General features: G+C 34.8%; 1 protein-coding gene across 1 annotated transcript in view; it reads right to left on the bottom strand.

Annotated features, from left to right (window-relative positions):
* The window catches only part of LOC113093566 (xenotropic and polytropic retrovirus receptor 1 homolog), a 66799-nt gene that overhangs the window by 37300 nt on the left and 5622 nt on the right, over window positions 1-23877 (bottom strand). The gene's annotated exons all lie outside the window — the stretch shown is intronic.

Raw genomic sequence — 23877 nt, forward strand, 5'->3', positions numbered from 1 at the left:
CAATTCTATCTGAACTTAAAGATAGTTTGTATTAAAGATAGTTTAAAACAACTCTATCTGAAAAAAAAAAAAAATCTAGTTCCTGTGCTAAAGGTCCTTCAAGCCTTGCTATGGGAGTATAAAAGTGTTGGAATCAAGATTACATGAAAAGGCTTAGTGGTCGAATGTAAATAAAAAGTGCTAGAGAGAGAGAAAAAAAAAAGAAAAGAAAGAGTCAGGTGAAGACAGGAGGTGGGTTGACTTTTTTTTTTTTTTTTAGCACTTACGATGTCGATCACTTTCAAGGCCACTTGCACAATATGTGAAACTGCTGTTACCAAGCAACACTCCTGAGTGCCTGGATACTTACAGTAGCTCTCATCCATCAGCCAATCAGCAATCAATGCCGACATCCGCAGTCCCAACAGACCCACTGACCTTTCAAAGTGTCTCTGCTGCATCCACATACGACAGCTCTACCTGTACAGAATGTTTATCTAACTAGCATCCATCTAAAAATCCCATATATATTCTCTCCATCCATCATTCCATCAGTACATCCACCTGTTAAGCCATCCATCCATCAATCAAAACACAAGAACATCTCTACAGACTAAATAAATGAACATTCACAGCTTTGTAAACATTTATTTATTTTTTTATTTTATTTAACATTTTTGTAAAAACCGTGACAAAATATTTTGTAACAATGTAAAAGTAATTTTTCAGTTTAATCAATTGTATGCATAAGATATGTAAAAAAAAAAAAAAAAAAAAAAGATTTTCTTTTTTTTTATTATATATGTAACATCATAAACAAAGGCTCAGGAATATATATTTTTATTTAGGTACATATATTTTATTTAGGTTGTTAGTTAAAATTAATTCAGAATTTTACATTTAATTTAATGCACATTCCTGTTTTAACAGTTTTTTGAGCATTTTATTGGCTTTATCAGAAAAAAAAAAGAAGAAAAAAGTATTTTTAATTAAAATGTAAAAAAAAATGCACGTGAGCCAACCAATTTTAGGCTTTATTTGCGAGTATTAGACTGAGATCATATCGCAATATATACCACAGAAAAATTAAATGTAATTTTTTCCCAATATCGTGCAGCCCTGGATGAACCTTCAAAGCTCTATTAACTCACGTTGCCTCCTAATGTTTCCACTAGCTTGCTTTAAGCAGTTCCTTATTTCCTTCTTCTTGCACGTTTTATGGTGGACTGTGTTACTTATTTATGGAACATAATTACCATTTACCGTCTGCCGCTGGTTTTGTCGACAAGGACAGCTCCCGTAAAACAATTCGGTTAAAATTACAAAAATGGCATTATCTCAGTACTTTTGTCTCAAAAGTAAATATAAATAAATCTGTGCAATCATACTTCTCTGGTGCATACTTCAGATTATTTCTTTTTTTTTAATCTCAACAAATCTTCATCATGCCACGAGGGGTGTTGTTTCAATTAGTAAACATGGGTAGAGTTCTCAGATACTCTCTCACTGACAAAAGAACAGAAACAGGCCTGTCATCCTCATCTTTTTACTTTTCGACGCTGACAGCCCTCTGCTCCGGAACTTTAGCAGAGTAAACGGTTCTTCTATGACAGCCTCTGTGATGTGAGCTTCAATGTGCGTTTGATCCTGCATGTAAAAGAGAAAAATCACAGCTCCTGAAGAAATCTAATTCTATTAATAAGCGTACCAAATCCAGAACATTAATAGAGATGATGGTTTAAACTTCAGACAGCTATTATCACTAAGAAGGCCATCAATAATGCAACACATCAGCCCAGGATAGAAGGTGAAACATAGAGACCTGTCACCTGCTGCTGGGGTTTTATGAGGAGATATGACTACCCTATACAGCTTAGAAGTAATAAACTCTACTCTAAGTGTTGTGCCAATAGCCTGACCAGAGGACATTAATCTCAACCATTGTGTCTTGGCTACAGTTCAGTGAAGAAAAATACACAAACACAACCAATAATAAGAGAGAATGATAATACACTCAGTAAAGCTGATAAACGCTAACATTGTGTAGGAAGAATGAGCATACATAGAGTATCAAGTGTATTTTAATCATGCAGCAAACTGATAAATAAATAAAGGGCTTTTTAAACCATTTAACTGATTATTAATTGGTCAAAATTAGCTGATATGATTTGCTGCATTCATGCACACTCAGAAACCGGTGACTGTGAACAAATCAGCAGAGCTTGTACGAGCTTTTGTCATCATTGAATCTTTCTCAGACGTTTCCAAATGTCGAAATTGGGTTGCGCATCTATCTATGCATGATGGTGTCCAATGCCTCCGGCGAGCGGAGCTTCTCAAAGTTGGGAATAGTCAAAAGAGAGCTGCGGTCCTCAGTGGGGAAGGAAAGGCTAAGCATGCTGGTGCTTAAGTGTCGAATGCAAATGAAAAAAAATAGGCCCTTTTTGCTCTGCAGCATCAGGCCCAATTTGGTCTTAATCGGGCCCTGAAGGCGATGTATTGCCATTGAGACTTGTCCATGATGAGTTCACAGCTGAGCGTACATTTCACTTGTTGGCTTCAGCGTCACGTTTGCATATGCCGTACTACTGGAAGTCGTGATTGGTTGACAGCAAATTTCATATTTTAAGTGGAACGATAAAATACAATTATTAACCGGTTAATGGCCATTTCAAATGTTCGATTCTGTTCGGAACTATAAAATTTGATCCCATTTCTGTTTCTGGTTCTGTTCCTGTTCAAATTTTGTTAGTTTCCGGTATCCTTTTTCTATTGTCATATATTTTAAATTGCATTCGATTATCATGCTCATGCATATTATGATTATCTCGTCGGTAAAGCCAGTCTCTGTGTGCAGCTCTGTGTACTGAAAGCCGCTCAATCTGAAAACAGGTGATGGTGATTTAATACTAATCACGGGACTGGCTTTACTGACGAGATGTGCATGATAATCGAATGCGATTAATTGCACAGCCCTAATATGACCCATTTAAAATGCTATTTAATCCTGAGTTGGCAAAGCCAAATTTGCAGCAACCATTACTCCAATCTTCAATGATACATGATTCTGCATGAATCAGTTTAGTGCTTGTAACACTTTACAAACTCCATAATCACAGGAAGAAGAAGGTGGGAACCGGCGAACATTCAAATCAATACTTTAATAACCCAATAAAAACAAAACAGCATGACAGCCCCTCGCGGATGACTGTCGCGCACAAATAAAAACCAAAAACAAAAAGCCAAGGCCTTGTGCCCTCTCGTCCTTCACTGTCGTCGCTTCTCTTTTTTTTCTTTCCAATCTCCTCTGTTGGATATATATATATATATATATAATAAATTGATACAGGTTCTGTGCTAGACTAACTTAGACTTGCATTGGCACTTGTATACTGTTGTTGTTCAATCATTGGTCTGATTGCTTCTCATTTGTAAGTGGCCTTGGATAGAAGCATCTGCTAAATGATTAAATTTAAATGTATATAGTGCGATATACTGTACAATGCAACATACATTCACATCAAATGTTAACTTAGGAGTACAGTTACACCCACAGGACACTGCACTTATTCACAATCACAAAAGTACATTACTTACATGTGCTTTAAAACATGGTTGGTTAAACATTTCATTTGTGTGCTGTTCTGGCATGCTTTCTGTGCACACACCTGAAGCGTATGCACACCAAAAAGATTGTCATACAACGCCTGATTACCGGACTGTGTTTTCTTTTGTGTTTGACTGTGCTAATACTATAAAAAACACAAAATGTTTAAATATATAAACACAGTTGGTTATGTCTTAAGTGAAATTAAATAGTTTGATGCGTGCCAGTATGTTAGATGCATGCAGCTCTTAAAGGTACAGCAGACTAATTGTACTAAACACACTGAACTCATTTTTTGGGTGAACTATCTTTTTATCCTCCAAACATTGACATATTCATAAAACATGCAAACTTTTCTCTGATGGAACAGTTTGATAATTTCATAAATATATATAAAAATGTTTTTTGGACTTGTCAGATCCAGCTAGATCCAGCATTTTGCCTATTGCCAGCTGCAGGCTGTTGATAAGGAGGGAAACCCATGGCTTTTCTTTGAGGACAGTAATAAAGTGAAGACAGACACGCTCATGCAGGCCTGCCTGAGCTCTTTGTGTGACAAACTGATAGGAGAGAATGCTGCCCACAATAATGGATTAACAGGCATGAAATGCCAACTTTAAAAACATGATTATTTTCTTTTTTGTGTGTGCAATTTTTCACCTGAATTAAGGGAACTTTTCAAAAATAGGGTGAAAATACAACCAGATACTATTTTATTAATTAAAAAAAAAAGAAGAAAGAAATTTTTTTTTTTTTTTTCAACAAATGGTTAGTAGAAACCTTCAGAACATTTTTATGGGTAACCTCAGCAGGTCAAACTAAATATTATATTACCTATTCTTATTTTATATGAGGTTATATTCCCCCCCAAAATTGGAACACGTCTCAAGACAGTTTAAAACCCTGCTTAAAATACACATTCAAGTCGGGAAAGGCCAAAACTGCAATTTTACTTGTGCAGGTATACACATTTGATGTATTCAAAACTAGTTAATTTTCATGCCATGCTTATTTAATGTTACATAGTAATAAAACAGGATATTTGTGTTAACTGTGCGAAGAAAATGCCATTATTAATGCATATCAAATCAGGCACAAACATCTCTTTTGGACTTACACTGACAGATTTCAGCTATATACAGTACAGCTGTCTCTTAACTGACTCCAAATTGAAATGCACTGACTTTGAAAGTGAAAGTGAAAGTCCTGACATTTGCCAGGTATGTTTACCCATACTCGGAATTGGTGCTCTGCTTTTAACCCATCCAAGTGCACACACAAAACAGTGAGAAGGGAACACACAGTGAACTCACACCCAAAGCAGTGGGCAGCTATAGATCCAGCACCCGGGGAGCAACTTGGGGTTCAGTGCCTTGCTCAAGGGCACTTCAGCCATGGGTATTGAGGGTGAAAGAGAGCGCTGTTCATTAACTCCCCCCAACTACAACTCCTGCCAGCACCGATAATCGAACCGGTGACCTTCTGGAAACTAGTCCGGCTCTCTAACCATTAGACCATGGCTGCACAGACTTTTGAGATTCTGAGAGCTTATACATTCATCCTGACACAATATCTAAGAATAAATCTCCCTGCTGATTTCCCCATAAATAAAATGAGCTTCCCAGTAATTATCCTCCTGTCATATCACACAGAGATGTGGAGGGTCCAGCAACAGCTTACAGGGGCGAGATATGACAGATCCTCCTTGGCACAAATCCAGCTGTGTCTTGACATCCAATAAAAGCACCATCCAATAAAAAGCACTCATTATCCAAAACAGCATCAACGTGAGGAAGGAATTCAGGGTACCAGTGAGTAGTAAGGGAAAGTTGGGCTGGTAAAATAAACTGAAGAGACGATGTGGCAGACAAATAGTTTAAATTTAAAGTCAAACACAATATTTTCAACTAAGAATAAAATAAAAATAGATTAAGGAAACTATGATGTAGCATCCAATACAGTATGATAAAGTTAACATTAGGTTACTATTATTCTATAGAGGAGAATAACCATGTTAAAAGTGAAGTGGATTGCTGTTCTGGAGCAGGAAGCTAATTTTAGTATTCTTAATCAGCATGGCTGGGTAACACTTTAGAATACTGTTTCTTACTTACTACATAACTAATTAGGAATTACTGAAGAACTAACAGGTAATTATTCATTAACACTTAACTCACTACTGTTAACTACTAAGAAAGATGTGTTAACTAATCAGTATGTAATATAATTTTATGATTGTGTTAAGTAACAGTTAGCTAATCAATAACTAATGTATTCTGTCATACCTCCTGAAGAACTACAATTAATTATCAACTAGTTAGGGTTCAAGAAAAATAACTATGAAATAACTACTTCTGAACAGTTATACGCAAAAAAACACTATAATAATCAGGCTGTGTCCCACAAATCAAGTACTTGAGTAAAAGTACAGATACCCCAATAAAATATTACTCCAGTAAAATTATAAGTAGGCCTGTTAATTTTCAAAATTACTTGAGTAAAAGGACAAGTACAAAGAACTACTACAGTAGCAACTTTGTTACTGCCCAATTATTAGCCTATAATGGAAATGAAATATGGATTTTGTTTGCTTCTAAATGTTTAACTTTTGATTATGAAATGTTTGTTAAATTAGTTAAAATGTGGGCAGTATACATGTTAAAATGGAATAAAATATGCTGTATTAAGAAATGTTCTCATCTGAAATAAACAGATGAACAAAGTTTATGATTACTTTTATAGGTTGTTCTTAGTCAAAATGATGTAGTTTATTAAGTCCTGCAAAATTATCTGATAATTAATTATTAATTACTAATGGGTTCCCTATGTTTTCACTTTAGAATACTGTTTCAGATTCTAAGTAATTCTTCAGGAATTATTTGATAATTAATTATTAATTAATAATGAGTTCCCTATGTTTTCACTTTAGAATACTGTTTCAGATTCTAATTAATTCTTCAGGAATTATTTGATAATTCTTTATTAATTACTAATCGTTTCCCTGTGTTTTCACTTTAGAATACTGTTTCAGATTCTAAGTAATTCTTGAGGAATTATCTAATAATTCAGCCTGATCTCACAATCAAAACGTACATATTTAGACGTAAATTAAAACTGTCCAATATGTATGTGCCTTTAAATATTAACAGTGTTGTTTAAGTATTATCTAGATGTAATTACAGGTTCAATACGTAACTAAATTTACATAAAAACAACCTACAGTAAGTACAGATAGAACGTTTTCTCTCACCAGTCAGTTATCCATAGAAAAATGCGTAACCCCACCCGAACCTAAACCTACCCAATTTATACAGAATGTTAAAAGAATAAAACATAATAAAATACAATTTTAGTAAAAATATAATATTAAAACGTTATTTTGAGCCACTAATGTTAATTCTACACCTACTCCTAAACCTACCAATAACCATTTCTTAAAACTACATAACGTTACTGTTATAAATAAACAAATAACAGACAAACAAACGTAACACTAATCATTTATTTTTTTGCGAAAAGATCAAAAGTGGTACCAAAAGTAGTTCAAATGATAATGAGTTCCAGTCGCAGTCCTCTCTGGAGGTAATAGTTTTTATAAGGTACAGAGCAGAATTTAATTTATTAATCCGTGAAATTATGAATCTGTCTTCTCTCCGTGAAGGCGCATTGGCGCGGTACTGATTTCAAATGTCTATCAACTGAAACACGGCATGTCGCAATCTGTGACGAATTAGGTGAGAACCAATGAGAGTTCGATATCAGTGCCGTAAACCGTGTCGTAACGTTTCTCGAGGGTGGCGCACTGGCGCTATTTTCACATTCAAATCATATAACGAGCGCGGGCTTTGACTGTGACGGTCGCTGTTGCTGAGAATGAAGATGAAGATCGATTGATAAAGGGCTGAATTTGGATATGTTCCTTGCAAACATCTGGATTCTAAAGATATGGAGTACAGCAAACAAATAAAATGGATGTGATTTGTAATTTTATGCTGTGCTTTTGTGTATCTATGGTTGTAATGCCACTCATTGGATAGGAGAAAATCGCACAGCAAAATATTGCAAAATGTTTCAGGTTCAAAATAAGTCATTCAGAATTATTTGATCATTAATAATTAATTACTAATGGGTTCCCCATGTTTTCACTTTAGAATACTGTTCCAGATTCTAAGTAATTATTGAGGAATTATCTAATAATTATTTATTAATTACTAATGGGTTCCCAACATTTCCACTTTAGAATAGGTTTAATGTTTCAGGTTCAAAATATGTCCTGCAGAATTATTTGATAATTAATTATTAATTAATAATGGGTTGCCTATGTTTTCACTTTAGAATACTGTTTCAGATTCTAAGTAATTATTCAGGAATTATCTGATAATTCTTTATTAATTACAAATTGGGTACCTGTATTTTCACTTTTCCTGGTGTGTGTGTGTGTATATATATATATATATATATATATATATATAATGTTGTATATGCTGAGGAGGCACACATACAGTACTGTATATAAAATATAAAAACTAAGGTAAGTTATCACAAGGCACTGGAGTGGGGTTCCTACTGGAAGGTGATTTCTTACAAAACACACTCACAAAACAATTTACTACATAGGCAAAACCTCTATAAAATGTATTGCATTGATTAATATTGCATTTTCATACTACTACTATTATTGCTAATATCATTTATATGAAAGGGTCACAATTCAATGTAATTGTGTAAAACTGTTCATTAGTAGTTACTTCATAGTTATTTTTCTTGAACCCTAACTAGTTGATAATTAATAGTAGTTCTTCAGGAGGTATGACAGAATACATTAGTTATTGATTAGCTAACTGTTACTTAACATAATCATAAAATTATATTACATACTGATAAATTAACACATCTTCCTTAGTAGTTAACAGTAGTGAGTTAAGTGTTAATGAATAATCACCTGTTAGTTCTTCAATAATTCCTTATAAGTTATGTAGTAAGTAAGAAACAGTATTCTAAAGTGTTACCCATGGCTGTTTTGCTTGCTGACTCTCTTTCTGGGAACTAGTGGGAATCTTGTTAACCATCTTCCATGATTCTAGGAAATCATCTCTAAAACACTTGTAGCTAAACAACTCACAGTTTTTAACTAGATGTTAGGCCATCCTTAAAAATATTTTGGTTTGCAGTAACAGTAATACAAATTAAAAAAAAGGTCGGTAGGTCGGTCTATGTTTTTTTCAAGTGTCAATGTAAAAAAAAAAAAAAAAAAAAGTACATTTTGGTGATGGTGAAATTAGCTTAAAATTAGCTTATCGTGACGTCACTTACTGGGTCTTCAACCCGTGCCTTCGGGCACATAATTGCAAACCTCATGTTGATGCTGGCTATATAGACCACACACAAATTGAAATCTTTGTCAAAAACATGTTTATTGCATGAATTTCAGGTGAGATGAAAAAAACGAGTTACTGTTATACTGTTTTACTTGCATCCACCGCTAGGTGTCATGCAACCTACAAATGAGAGACCGTTTACTTTGCTTATTTGGGTTGTGACTGTTGTGAAAAAAATCCTGTTTGATTTGAGTGACAAGTGTTCATTGAATCGATTGGCAAATAACACCAAATATAGGTAAGTCCACGGACAACAGGCAGGACGAATGTAAAGATTCAATATATTGGTAAAGACCAATATTTCTGACGATTTATTGGCGTGAAGTTACGTGCACAATAAGCAGGGTGGACTGCCATAATGCAAAACATTTTGTGCAGGCTTCAACATGGCTGTGTTTACAATTAAAAATGTCAACAACAACAACAGATCGCAACAAATCGAATCGAATATCGAATGATCATAGAATTTAAAATAAAAATCCACATTCGAATGCAAAAACGTTACATTCAAATTTGAGGTGTGCATTAAGGAAGCTGCCTTATGAGCTCTGGTATTTCACAGTCCGTGTTCCATTCCATCTCGCCGCGCGCACAGCTGTGTCTACACAAATATCAAAGGCGGACGAGCTCGACACGCAGTAGCTGTGGTCTCATCTTTCACCTCGTGTACGCGCACCGTCTGCGCGGTCTTAAAAAATGCCTGCACGCGGATGATGAAAAGGACATGCAGACAGTGTGCGGATGGCCTAAGTATATTATATATTTTAGGTTGGGTTTTTGTTCCCCATCCAACTGCATCTCATCTCATGCTATTTTGCTATTTTGACAGCCCTAGGTGATTCTAGCCCGAATCTGTATCTGTATGCATGATACTTAATACCGGCAGAATTCACATTTCTGTTGTAAAAAGAGAAACATTGTGCAGAAGTATTATGTGCGTGTGTCCGAAGCTGCAGTGCTCCAAAAAAAAAACGCTCAGAGGGTAGTTAAATCAGAAGGTAGTTAAAATCAATTTCCTATTTTCATTTTCGAAACTTGTGTTGGTTGGTCCAATCGATTTGTGCAATAGATTTTCGAACATAAAGTGACAGTCGACTCGGTCACGGTTTTAGACCAGATGGGAGAAGGGATGGGAAAAGATCTGGGCACAGTTTTTTCAGAACTTCGTGCCAAGTTAAAGCACTGTCGAGCTGTTTTAATTAATTTTTTTTTATGTATTATGGTGCCTGAACCCATATGACTTTGAACAGTTACCGCGAACATTTTGTTTACTGCAGCCGCAGCCATCATTACCAAGCGCTAACCGTTTACTCTGACAATGAATGAGAAGAGACGAAGTAAACGCACAGGCCATAGTGTGACACCCGGTAACCAATAGTGTAAACATATATGACGTCACGGCGTTTGTATATAGGCCTAGGCAATTTATATATTTACAATACTTACTTAAATATAATTAATATTATTTTATTGTTTTTGTAATAGTTGTTTGAAGAGTAAAAATAAAAATTGGTCGGTCTAAACGCAAATTTGCAATCGGCAAGTCGGTCTGACTAAAACCAAAAAAAATAATAATAATTCAGTCAGCCCTAAATTGAAAGGGTCAGTCGGGTTACGGCAAACAAGAATATTACAGGTGACCTGTAAACGGCACATGAGCAGAGATGGAAAGCTCTTGTCCCGTGTCATTCCTGTGCTTGTTTTGACACAGAACAGAGATATCCTGACGGCCTGGTGGTTTGAATCCCACTGCTAATGCCCTTAAGAGTTCCTCTTCCATCATCCTGACGCAGGGCTTTATATACGGGAATGCTTTGCTCAGTTTGATTTGATTATAAGCAATTTCCATGCTTGATTGAATAATACAACATTGACCATGCTGGTTTCATTTATTTTTTCACAGTGACACATGGTTAATGGAAATATAATTAAAAAATCTAGGATTTCAAATATTAAGCAAACCATTCAGACCTTTGCTAAATAAATTGCTAAATAATCACAACTAAGTTGTTGCTAAATTGTTCAGAGTGGTTTTTAGCACATTGCTTATGCCCACTTAAACTGTTTTTCAAATGCACTTCTATGCACATATTTAACAGGAGGAAAAATATAAAATAAGCAAATTTTATTACTATCCTTTTTCAGGAAAGTAATGAAAATGTCACTTCAGTAATATCTTTGCAAAATCCAATGGGTCTATTAATCATAACAGTTTCCCTGACTAAATTAACATTTCATTTGCATGCATATTCATTATCTTATATTTCTAATTATTTAACACCATTCATTAACATTAACATGATTTACTCTGATGGCAAGAACTTAATTTTCATAAACCGTATGAATGTCACAATAAACCAGACATAAAAAGGTCAGATCACACGATGTCATTACTTGATGACATTTCTGAAATTGTAATTATAATAATGTGTATGAGTGTATATATATATATATATATATATATATATATATATATATATATGTTTTTGAACACTAAGATTTTTTGAAAAAAAAATTGCCTTTTTTTTCTGCTCACGAAGTATGTATTTATTTGATCCAAAATACAGCAAAAGCAGTAATATTGTGAAATATTTCTACTATTTAAAATAACGGCTTTCTATTTGAATATATTTTTTAAAATTAATTTATTCCTGTAATTACAAAGCTGATTTTTTTAGCATCATTAGTCCAGTCTTCAGTACCACACGATCTTTCAGAAATCATTCTAATATTCTGATTTGCTGCTAAAAAAATATTTATTATTATTATTATTATTATTATTATTATTATGAAGAACTTTTTTTATGTTTCTTTAATGAACAGAAAGTTCAGAAGAACAGCTTTTATCTTAAAAAGAAATCTTTTGTAACATTATAAATGCCTTTATCAATCACTTTTGATCAATTTAATTTATATCTTATTACATATTACATACTTATATATATGTAATATGTAATAAGATATAAATTAAATATAAAATTTAATATATAAAATTATATTTTATTGAGTTTCCACCAAAATCAGTATTTTTTCTGGTCGGTATTAAAAAGTACATTTTTATTATATATATGATATTCGCAGAGTTATTTGGTTATGTTTTCTCCCTTTTTTCCAAACCGTGACAAGCGCCAGTTTTTTTGCAGAATGTGATATATCCGCTCAACCAATCACGCCGCACCATTCTGGTGGTGCTTTTACACTCCGCATCTTAGTTATATTCCTCTACTTTGTACTTTGTGATCAACAAACAAGGACTGCATGTGATTGTCATGTGCATTTTGTCAGCAAAGCCAGTTGTGTGATTAATAGTACTAGTAAATCTCCATCATGGGCTATTAGATGGAGCGAAATTTAATACACAGAGCCATAGATCACAGAAAAGCAGTGCTATATTGCATTCGTTAGATGAATCAAATTCGATTATGAACGTGATATTGTGTAGCTTGTCAGTGTTAGTGTTTTTATTAATGCCATTTATGTTTTTGTTAATACAGCACATAGCACTAGTCAACTAAATGTTTGCAACATGGCAAAGATGAATGCACTTTTGGAAGCTGAATGTAAGGGAAATGTCATTTTGGAATTTCTGTGGTCTAATATGATACTGTTGTTCATGTTCTTGTTCATGATGAAATTTTATTTTATTGCTGTAATTTATTTATAGCATTAACAAGATGACCCGTTAAATTCATTTTGGAAGCGATGACTGATGATGTATTTTTAGTCCAGTGCCTGTATATAAGTATTGATTATGATATAACCTGCCACAGGAGCTGCTGAAACAGTTCTACTCCACCATCATTGAATCCATCCTCTGCACTTCAGTAACTGTCTGGTTCAGCTCAGCTTCTAAATCTGATCTCAGAAGACTACAGAGGGTAGTCCGGACTGCTGAGCGAATCATCGGTTCAATCCTCCCATCTATTCAAGAACTGTACTTATCCAGAGTGAGAAAAAGGGCTGTCAAAATCACTCTGGACCCCTCACATCCAGCACACTCCCTCTTTGAACTGTTGCCATCTGGTCGACGCTACAGAGCACTGAGCACTAGAACGACCAGACACAGGACCAGTTTCTTCCCTCAGGCAATCCATCTTATGAACAGCTGATAATAACGCTGAACACACTACACTTTATATTTATATACACATACACTTATTTATCTAACACACATACTTAGTATACACTTAAATTTTGCACATAATATACATGTTCATACATAACTGCTTTTTGTAATATACATGCCTACAATTGTCGATTTGTATATTGTCATTCACTATCTACTTATTTGTATTTTTTATTCTTTTATTATGTGTTTTATGTTCTGTCGCTGTCATTCTGCCGTACTGTGGAGGTTCTGTCACGAAAACAAATTCCTCGTATGTGTAAACATACCTGGCAATAAAGCTCATTCTGATTCTGATTCTGATATAATATAATTAGTACTGACCAAGTTCAGAGGCTGTCATATGTGGATCAATTTACTTTCACATTGATTCAATGGATTTATTGCATTTTGACGGAAAAAAATGGTCATGGATTTATTGCATTTTGACGGAAAAAAATGGTCATGGATTTATTGCATTTTGGGGAAAAAAAAAATGATACAATTTTATAATAAATCTTTGAAAACCAAAACCTGGATTTTAAGATGCTATGTGAAAGTTTGAAACAGAAAATAGTGGTTTTCATCATGCCACTTTCTTGGTAAAGAAGACACATTTTACTCAAATGAATCAATATGGATTTATTGCGTTTTGGAACCAAACTCTTCATATTTTAAAAATATATATAATGTAATAAATAATAAAGGTAATGTTTATATATTAAACTATATTGTACTTGTTCTAATCAATATTATTTGAATTTAATTAGTCAAATAAATGTGTGTATATATACATACTTAAATCGTCATCAAAAAAAAAGTAATTTTGTCTAATAAAGACCTACACAAAGCAGCAGCATATGTTGCTAATGAAAGTATATTACATGAATCTTGAGTCCTCTTTCATTTCACTGACCCCGCCTCCAGTCTCTCCTTTTATCTACTTCCTCTCTCCGTCTCCATCGTTTCTTCCCCAGGGCTTACGTGGGCCATCTGTATGAAGCGTGAGAGACTCTGGTGTTGGATTACAATTAGGTTACAAAGGTAATTGGTGATTTATTAATACTCGTCTCAAATGCATTACCCGCAATTCGAGGATGTGCTAAAATAAGCGTGCATCCTCAGGCGAGAACGTAAATTGTAAATTGCAGATAATCACTGCATTCTCATTCAAAGAGATACACGGTCACTCTCTAAAAGCTTTACCAGCAGATGTTGAGGTGATCTATCTATCAATACGTACATGTATAAAACTTCTGGCTCAATGAAACCAGAGAATATTTCCTTCAAATAAATATAACTAATACCCTAAAAACTAAAAAAATATCAGGTCTGCTGAGCTGTGGGTAGTTTGCATACTGGTGCCCAAAAAACAACTACAGATCAATGCGGATTAACCAGAGCTATTCATCATAATCATAATATAAAACGTAATAAAATAAGACAATAAAAAGCTTCAAAATACACCTCGTTTACTTAATCTGATGGTTGTGTACTTTTTATTCAGTTTCCAATCCAATAAAATCAGGGTGAGAATGCTGAGATGGGCCTGCATCTCACATCTTCTCCTTTGAATGGTGTCCGGTGAATAATTTATCATTTAATATAAATCAAGCTGACCGGGAACAATAACAATCAATAATTCATATAACCATTTCCATCAGAGTGTCTGGCTTTTCAGATAACTCCTATATGACTTATATCTGAAGGCTCTTCTTTGAAGACTTTGAAGACAATACCCTGTTTACGTCACAGAGATTAAATACAATGATGATTCTTTTATGCAAATTAAATGGGAAAGCTGCTTTTATGATCTTCATGTCATGGAGTTAGTTAACAAGAAGTGCATTGTGAGTGTTCATGTGTGATGAAATGAGCTCCAGGACTCTTCCTCCTTCCTCTAATGTCAACCAAGGCCTGTCAATGTCAGCAGAGTTTCTCCAGTCTGTGCTTTGCTCTGGGCTACAGTACGACATAAAAGGATCCTAGTCAGCATGGGAATACACACACACACACACACACACACACACACAGACCCAAAGGGGCCACACTCAAATGAAATACACCTGCTTTGGAAGACAAAGGCACTAGGATAAATTTAGACTCCATAAAAAAAAAAGTACAATATTTCCTAACCTAAATGGGCTCTTGATAAAAAAGGCAAATAGGCCAAGGTGACAAACTTGCATGATGACAAACAAGAAACCAGTTACACTACAAAAGACTTTTTAAATTCTACTTTTACCCACAACAGCACGTGAATTCATAAAAGGACCCTCGTATTTTAGCACTTGCTGGACATCCTGTATAGATCTGCTCAATTTTCTCACATTGCTATGGGGGTGTTGGCACCTGTAAACTCCCTGGAGAGAAAGCCCATTAGAATATAGATTAAAGATGAATGTGTTGAAGACAGCAGATCTCTCAGCAACACAATCTGCTCCGCAGAGACACACTAGAGACCGAACAACCAATCAGACTGCAGCTATCAAAGTGCAAGTGGAGATAGCATAAAAGACTACGGATGTCCCAGGATGACCTTATAGGGATGGAAACAGTATGCATATCAAATTTACTTGCTGAAATATTGCTGAACAAACTACAGTTGCTGATTCAGATCAAATGGAAACTTAATGTATAGGTTCATATATATATATGTGTGTGTAAATATATTTATCTTTTGACAATGGCCCAATGCTCTTTTGTAACTCTACCAACTTAGCTGTGTGAACAGTAATGTTAAACTAATTTTAGTTTCCTTTTGTCTTGTGAAAACACACTACCATTCAAAATAATTAAATAAAAAAATTAACCCTTTTATCCAGTATACCCCCCCCCCCCCCCCGAAGAACACAGGCAGCACAAATGTTATCAACATTAATAACAATAAGAAATCTTTTTTTAAACAGCAAATCAGCATATTATGATTTCTGCAGGATCATGTGACACTAAAGACTGGCGTAAATAATGCTGAAAATTCAGTTTTGCAATCACTTAAATAAATTAGTTTAAAATTTGTTAAGACAGAGAAAAAGATTTAAAATTAATAAATTAATCATAATTAATAAGATTAATAATATTTCACTATTTTACTATTTACGGTATTTGTGATCAAATAAATGCAGCCTTACCAAGGATAAGAGACTTTTAAAAACAATAAAAAAAAAAAAATTCTTACTGCTCTCAAACATTTGAATGGTAGTGTATAAAACCAGAGATCATAGCGAACAAGAGTAAGACAACAAAACAAGAGGAAAACGTGCTTTTGAATGTGTGGCAGAAATTTGAGCATATGGCAGCACAGCCACCTCCTATAGTTTAATTTCAACCTCCTCCCTTAGACACTGCACCCGCATATGTACGTGTGAATATAAATGAAAGGGAATGTGTTTGACAAAACAAACATTACAGAGCCATTTATGTCTCCCATATTCCCATATGACATCAAGAGAAAGTGAATAAACTCAATAGTCTGTTTTAGAGGAAGAACTAAAATGTGTATTCCTTGGCTCATTTACGAAGGGATTTACTAAATGTCAGTGTGTCATATGATAGTGGCTAAATTTAAAATGTTTTATAATCCAAGTGACGATTCTATTCTTTGCTTTTCAAGATACTGCAATGAACCTATAGTTTTTTTTTATGCTACACATCAGGCAATGTCTTTAATCATTTACTGTCTAAACTGCAATAATAAGTATGTGCTAACTCTTTTAATAACATATCTTTCAATTTATCTTTATGGATAACATTCTGTGGCTTCTGGATATTGAAACAGCGAGTCAAATGTGCATCCATCATGTGCTGTCTTAGATGTTTAAAAGCTTAAGCGTACATTCTCAAATAAGACCTTGACTCCTGCTGTCTCCCATAACCTCCTGTCCTTCCCCCTCCTCCTGACAATCCCAACACTGTTCGGCCTAGATGTAATTCACAGATGAATAATGGATGGACTTCATCTCTCCTGGATTTGGGGTTCACTGCTCTAAGCTACTGTAGCTGAGGCAACTGCATTTAACATGAGATGTGGGCTTCTCCTACAGTCTAGGACTTCTCGATTGGCTGTCGGCCTGTGTGCTAGTTCAGGCTGTCGATGTCAGATTTCAAACGGTCCTGTTCTGAAATGTTACACTCAAGTACAGGAGGAAGAGATTTATAGTATCTTACAAAGTCTTTTCACTCACTCTGTGATTTTTCTTCTGTAAATGCCTGTCCCTCAGCAACCACTTTTTTTTTTTTTTTTTGCAAGCTTTCATTTCACTTTCATTTTTTTGCTCCTCTTGAATGTTTTTAGTATAAAAGCTCACAGCATTAGACTTAAAAGACTACATGAAATCAAAATTGACCCTATTTGCTTTCCTACATTTTTTAACTGTCCATGTTTTTATTACATATTCATTACTCAGAAGTAAATACATAGTTGTTTCAGTGGTGGAAGAAATTGCTAGTTTTATATACACAATAAAATTAGCAATAAAATACATAAAGATAAAGATCAAATAATAATACTAACCAGATCAAATAAACATGATAAATAATAAAACAAATTATGAATTTCCAACTGAATATTCCCTGAAAAATTTTACTTTTTCCCCTAAAATTTCTATAAAATAAAGTCTGATTTTCATCTAATCAAATCCTAATCAATAAAATAATGTTCTGCTCAACACCTTATGTTTATCCACCTTACAAATATCCCTAGCATAAAGGTTTTTCATAAACAGAGCAAATTTACTACATTTATAACAAACACAATTAATTTATTCATCACAGAGTTTGAGCGTGTTTGTCTCTCCACCAAGAAGGAAGTAAAAACATTCCAGCTAGTTCACAATTAACAGCGAGCTTCACATCTGAGAGGCAGCTTGTGAAGAAGTCCATCAATAATGCAGAGCACTGGGGGGTTGGCGCTGTGCTGATTCTGCAAAGCTAGTGGGCCACCTTGAACGTGGCCCCTGCCTGGCCTTGTGTCCGTGGACCAGCACAACCGGGCAACAGCGCGCTCCCAAAGCTGCCCAATCGGAATCTGTGCTAATGAGAGATGTGGCACCTTTACACGCGTGCCGAATAACAATAACAACAACAAGACGTCCTACACTTAAAATAACCCACCACATGTCTGTCAAAGCAGCAGGCTAAAACAGGATGAACAGGATGAACAAAACTAAAATACACCTCTGCAGCACAAGAGCTGGGAGAATGAAAATGCCAGTATTATTTATGCCACGGCTTTAATTAATTGGGTTACATAAACCTTGTATTCAAATGTTCTTTTAGGAATTCTATGTAGTCCAGATGGTCAGTAAGATGGCTTATTCAAACTATATTAATCAGCAAACAAAAAGCAGAATTAAAGGTAAATGTAGTCTGATCTTTTTTTAATACATGTGTATTGAAAATCATTTGTGCATCAAGTGTGCCGAATAATATAAATGGATAAAAAAAAAAAGACTATGAACCAGATGATTTGGTCCATCAAAACGTCTGTGTGAGAACTGTGTCCAGACTCCACAGACTCAAATTGAAAGTAAGAGAATGATGGCGTCCGCTGCTCTTTGATCAGAACGAGCCCCAAACACTAATTACACTGGCTGCTCTCTCAGCAGGCAACAAGCTTTTCACAGCTCCGCATTACAAGAGCCCTACTCAGCTTTAAATGAGCTGTGGGAGCATCATATACAACACACATGCATACACTACACTGTCAACAATACCCTGTTAAAGTTACGTTTTTTCACCGTTAAATTATATGGTGATGTATACTATTTCCTTGAAAAAAACATAAATTTGACAAAATTATTTTTATAGTAAAATGACATATATGATTTTTGTTTGATTTTGAGTTTCGCACATTCAAGTTCCAAATGGTCACACTCACCTCACATTAAAAATAAAGTGCTAAGGTAATTTAAAGTCAACCAATTAACAGGTTTTTACTGTAGTATTTTAAGTTTCTGTTCTGTTAAATTTACTAGCATTTTTTTACAGTGTTGAAAGATAAATTTAAATGCAGCTGTTTTGTTTGTAAAGATTTGCATGGGTGTATGCAACCTACAAATAAAAGATTCAAGGTCACCCAGTTCCCTTGTTTCTTGCTCTATACAGAGCAGGACTCTATACTAGATGCTTTCTTATGTCCCTGTGATTATTCAAACCAGGAAGATAATTTCACCTCATCTCTCTCGCTCTATTGGATTACTGGAGGTATGCCCAAGCAGCCAGCCAACCAGAAGCTTAACCTATAAAGTAGCAGAAGATGCACACAATTGCTTTTCTGCCAGTATTGATTCAGCATCATTAAACCTTGAAAGGCTGGAGGATTCAATGTGAATGGGTCCTGAATATGTCAATACAAAGATTGAAACATAAAACAAGATTTCAGATACTAATGCATTAATAGACATCCCAAATGGCTGGATATTTAAAGGATGTTCAACCAGGAAAACTATACACAGACTTCATTTCATCCATATGGAACTGATAGGACTGTGAAATGTGATCTTTATATGAAAAGTTGCTGAAATTATGTCAGTTTAAAAAAGTAATATAAACATTTAGTAATGAAAAAACACTGTGGATGGTCATGTGGTGTCAGTCATACAGCCTCATACAGTTTAAGTACATAGTTCCTAACCAAAATATGAAGCTTAGTGTACTAGACTGACACAAATTTTCAAAATTGTCAATGTGGTCATACACAACAACACTCCATAATAAAATATAATCAAGTATCATTAAATTTAGAAATTTCTACATTTATGGTTTGATATCAGGGTCAGAAACTAACTTTTCCATTAAGGGGCAAATTTTGGTCTTTCTACATTATTTTAGCCAATTTTTTACCACCACCTTAATAATTGTAAACAGGTTGTCTTTAATGTCAGACACTTGAATTTAACCAATTACTTCAATCAATCAAAAAAATTTAAACTGTTAAACTTTAAACTGGCATCTCTGATTGGCCATTGCATTCCGCTCAGCGGAAACGTGTGATTGCTCAATGCTGCAAAAAAACAAAAAAAACAACAACAACAACAACAATGCATAAAAACCAATCGGACGCAGTGTGAGTGAATCAAAATGTAATTCCATGAATAGACACTGTTCACTAATTTTCACATTTCAGTTTAATTGTGACAGCCATAATCAATTGTTTTGTGCAGGGGCAATTTTTGCCCCTTTATCTTGAATTTGTGGGGCATTTCTGTTCATTATGGTGGCGTTGATGCCACAAGCCCTCGCTAATTTCCCACCCTGTTTGCTAAGCCCCTGAATTTCATGAGAACAAATTGCACTCACTTTTGTCTATTACTGTAGTTATTGTTTGTAAATCTGAAGTAATGCTCAAATTATTTACTGTAGCTTGATCTAATATACATTGGCTGTGAAATAAGTTGCACTGTCTTTTATTGGAGCGCTGCTTTTTTATAATGGCAAGAGACGGTCAAACACACATCCATCTACTGTGTTTACATTAAAAAAAAAAAAAAAAAAAAAACAAAAAAAAAAAACAACAAGGCAGCACAGTGGAATGGAAAAATGTGTTCTATGTGAACTAGCCCCTAAGGCAGCATAAAGGTTTAATGCTCTACAATAAAACAGAGAGAGCTTTAGAGCTAAACCAAATACTTAATTACTACAATACAAATTTCTCACTATAAATTATGATAAAGGTACATTACGCACAAACTGACCTTAACTTTCAGATGCCATTTTTATTGTTTTAGCTTGAATGTGACAGAATCGAATGAACTATACAGTATCATAGACATGTCGCCTTCCTTCCTCTGTATGCTGCCTGTGGAGGAAGCCTCAATCTCATATATACATTTTTATATTACAATTTGTTGTTCTTTATAGAATTTATTTTATTTAATGTTTGTTTTTTCTTTTATATCTGTGGTGCTGCTGTGACATGTAAAATTTCTGCTATGGAGATCAATAAAAATGCATCTACATCCACATCTCACCTGGTTTGGCCATACCAAAAGCAAGCAAAAAAGAAAGCTAGCACTCATTTTTCCTTCACTGCGGTCTCGTCTTTAATTAACACTGCTGGGCTGAGACAAAAGGCCCGCAGTGCAGGTTAAAGACCACATGAGACTCCAAAACCATAAAAGTCTTAGAAAGCGCTCACGAAGGCTATTTGAATACACTCATCTCAATTAAAGCTAAACTGATGAGTTTTAAACTGGCAAGCTAAGCTGAGAGACTCGACTACAATGTTATGAATCACGTTGTGGTGGGAGTCAGATGACCTTTAAGTAACCATGGGCAAACCATTCCTGTCCCTTACAAAAAAATATGAAATAATTGTGTCCTGGCAAGCCCCTCTGGCTCAAGCTCATATTTACACATGCTAATGAGCTTTATTTGCCACAAATCTGCTCACACTTGATTATGTTAGCATACTGCTAAGCTAATGAACCATTTCTCAAATAAACCAAAAATTCAAATAAACAACTTTATTCAATCATTTTATAGTCAAACTAAATATTTTTATCAATGCTTTTTGTATAGCACTGAACTTGCATTACTTTCTGAGATTGCTTTCTTTGTGGTTACCTTTTAAGTGCATTGAAATGCTGTTTGAGTAGTTAGCATACTAGGTTTGATACAATAAGTTAGGCACAAAAAATGGGTCTTGCATAAAGGTCTACAGCAAGTTTACAGTGATCTTTCATCCTCTATCTTTCAAGGCATTTATTAAAACACTCACGTACCTCGGTCCCATTAGGGACCTCAATTGCTTATTTCCGTAGCTGAACACGTTAGCATATTGAGCCGATCTGTGTTCCTGACAGTGTATGGGAATGCTGACACTTTGAACTGGCCCTCTCTCAATATTGGGCTTTCAATATGACTATATCAGATCAGACCAGAGAGAGAGAGGGCCGTAATAACCCAATAAATTGCCTCCCTGGGGCACCGGTGTGTTCACAGAATATCAAAACTCCTCTTGTACTCTGCAGACTGTGAAGGAAAAGGGTTCCTCATAAATCTAGCTTTGGTAATTAGGGTTTCATGGGAGGTTTATTTAATAAAATCATCACTTGATCTCAACAGACTCTGACACTGCAAACCTATATCTGAAAAACTACTGTGTTAAGCCTCACAAATCATGTTAAGAGTTTTGATAGACAAGAAACTTAATAGAAAAGCCACATGACAGGTGCTTCAATAAGTCTGCTTATTCCTCTTCTCTATTCTCCATCAATCCACTTTCCCTGCAGAGGGACATCAAAGCGGTTTTGAAGAGAAGAAAAGACCGCACCACAGCTGTAGTGATACTGGAAACTGTGTGGGGCTTCAACTGAATGCTGGGAAAGCGAGAAAGCCATTGATCTTTATGGATTAATTCTTATCTTCTGGATTTAGACACTGGCATTGATTATAATACCATATACTGGCAACATTATCATTAAGATTAAGACTAGCTTAATCCTGTGGTTACATGATATCATAAAACATGAAACTCATACAGGTTTGGAACAAGTGGTCGGTGATTAAATAAATGACAGAATTTTTAATTTTCAAGTACAAGTCTACAGTTTTGTCTAGAGATGCATCATGCACTTACTAAAAAATTACTTGCAGATAAATTACTAATATATATATATATAAAAAAAAAAAAGTCATTTTAAATGCTACAAGTGAATTAAAGCATTAAAAACATCATAATGTACAGTATGAAAATATATATATTCATTTTTAATTATGATAAAGATTACATTTAACAGTAATAATAAATTATTACGATATTGGCCTATAACCAATATGGTTCAGATATATTGCAGTCCTAATTATTTACCCATTTAATAATCTTCCTCCTGGCAATAATAAAAAAAAAAGCTCTGATTGCTTTCAAAAGTAATACACACTTTCTGCAATAAGCTGCATGTTTAAATATGTGGGATGAATTAAAAGCCTAAATATAAGCTTCTGGCCATAGAAAACACAACTAATATATTAACAATTCATGTGTTTGTTACAAGCAACCTGTGGATGAAAGTAATGTTACTACATATCTATATAAAGTGCATTTGTATGCCAGCAAGAAAAACCCAATTAAAATGCAGCTCAGGCTTTTCCTCTTTTCCACCCAAAACGTTAACACAATAAATCTGTTATTCTGACAATCAGACATGCCAACTTTGCTTTCATTTCCCATCTCAACGAAAACCCTGAATTCCAAAAACAAGGTCAAAGTGGCCTGCCAGAAACACACACAATGTCTGACAGAGACATACAGAAGCACTGACTGGAAAGAACATCTCTTCTATAGTTTGGCAGGTCTTTATAAACACACACACATAGACACACACACACACATAATCTCCTGAGGGCTGTTAGTTGTTCGTTCTCTGAGAGATGGGTGCCAAACTGTGTGTGGACCTTCTTCAGGTGTCTGGCACTGTTCTGAATGATGTACTCAGTCTTGTTTCTGGCAAAACATATGCACAACTGCTCTGTCTCATAGGACACTTTAAACTATAATTCATTCTCGCATCATATCATTTCATATCATGGCAAAGCATGTTGTGTCATGCTTTGTCATGAAACTTAATGCCACATGAAACACTGATTAGAGGAATGGATTCATTAAATACTTCATCACTGAAGTCTACAACCAAAATTCACCTTGAAACATCTGCCAAGGAAATCAGCTGCATCACTTTGAGACTCAATGACTTGAAACCCAAGAACTCTGTTTACTTCTTTGCGACAGTCACTCAGATAAACCATTTCCACGTCACACACTGTCACCCTCACACCTCGGCGGACATCTGACGTCCTGTATTAATTAT

The sequence above is a fragment of the Carassius auratus genome, unplaced genomic scaffold, assembly GCF_003368295.1.
Source record: "Carassius auratus strain Wakin unplaced genomic scaffold, ASM336829v1 scaf_tig00215076, whole genome shotgun sequence".
Lineage (NCBI taxonomy): Eukaryota > Metazoa > Chordata > Actinopteri > Cypriniformes > Cyprinidae > Carassius > Carassius auratus.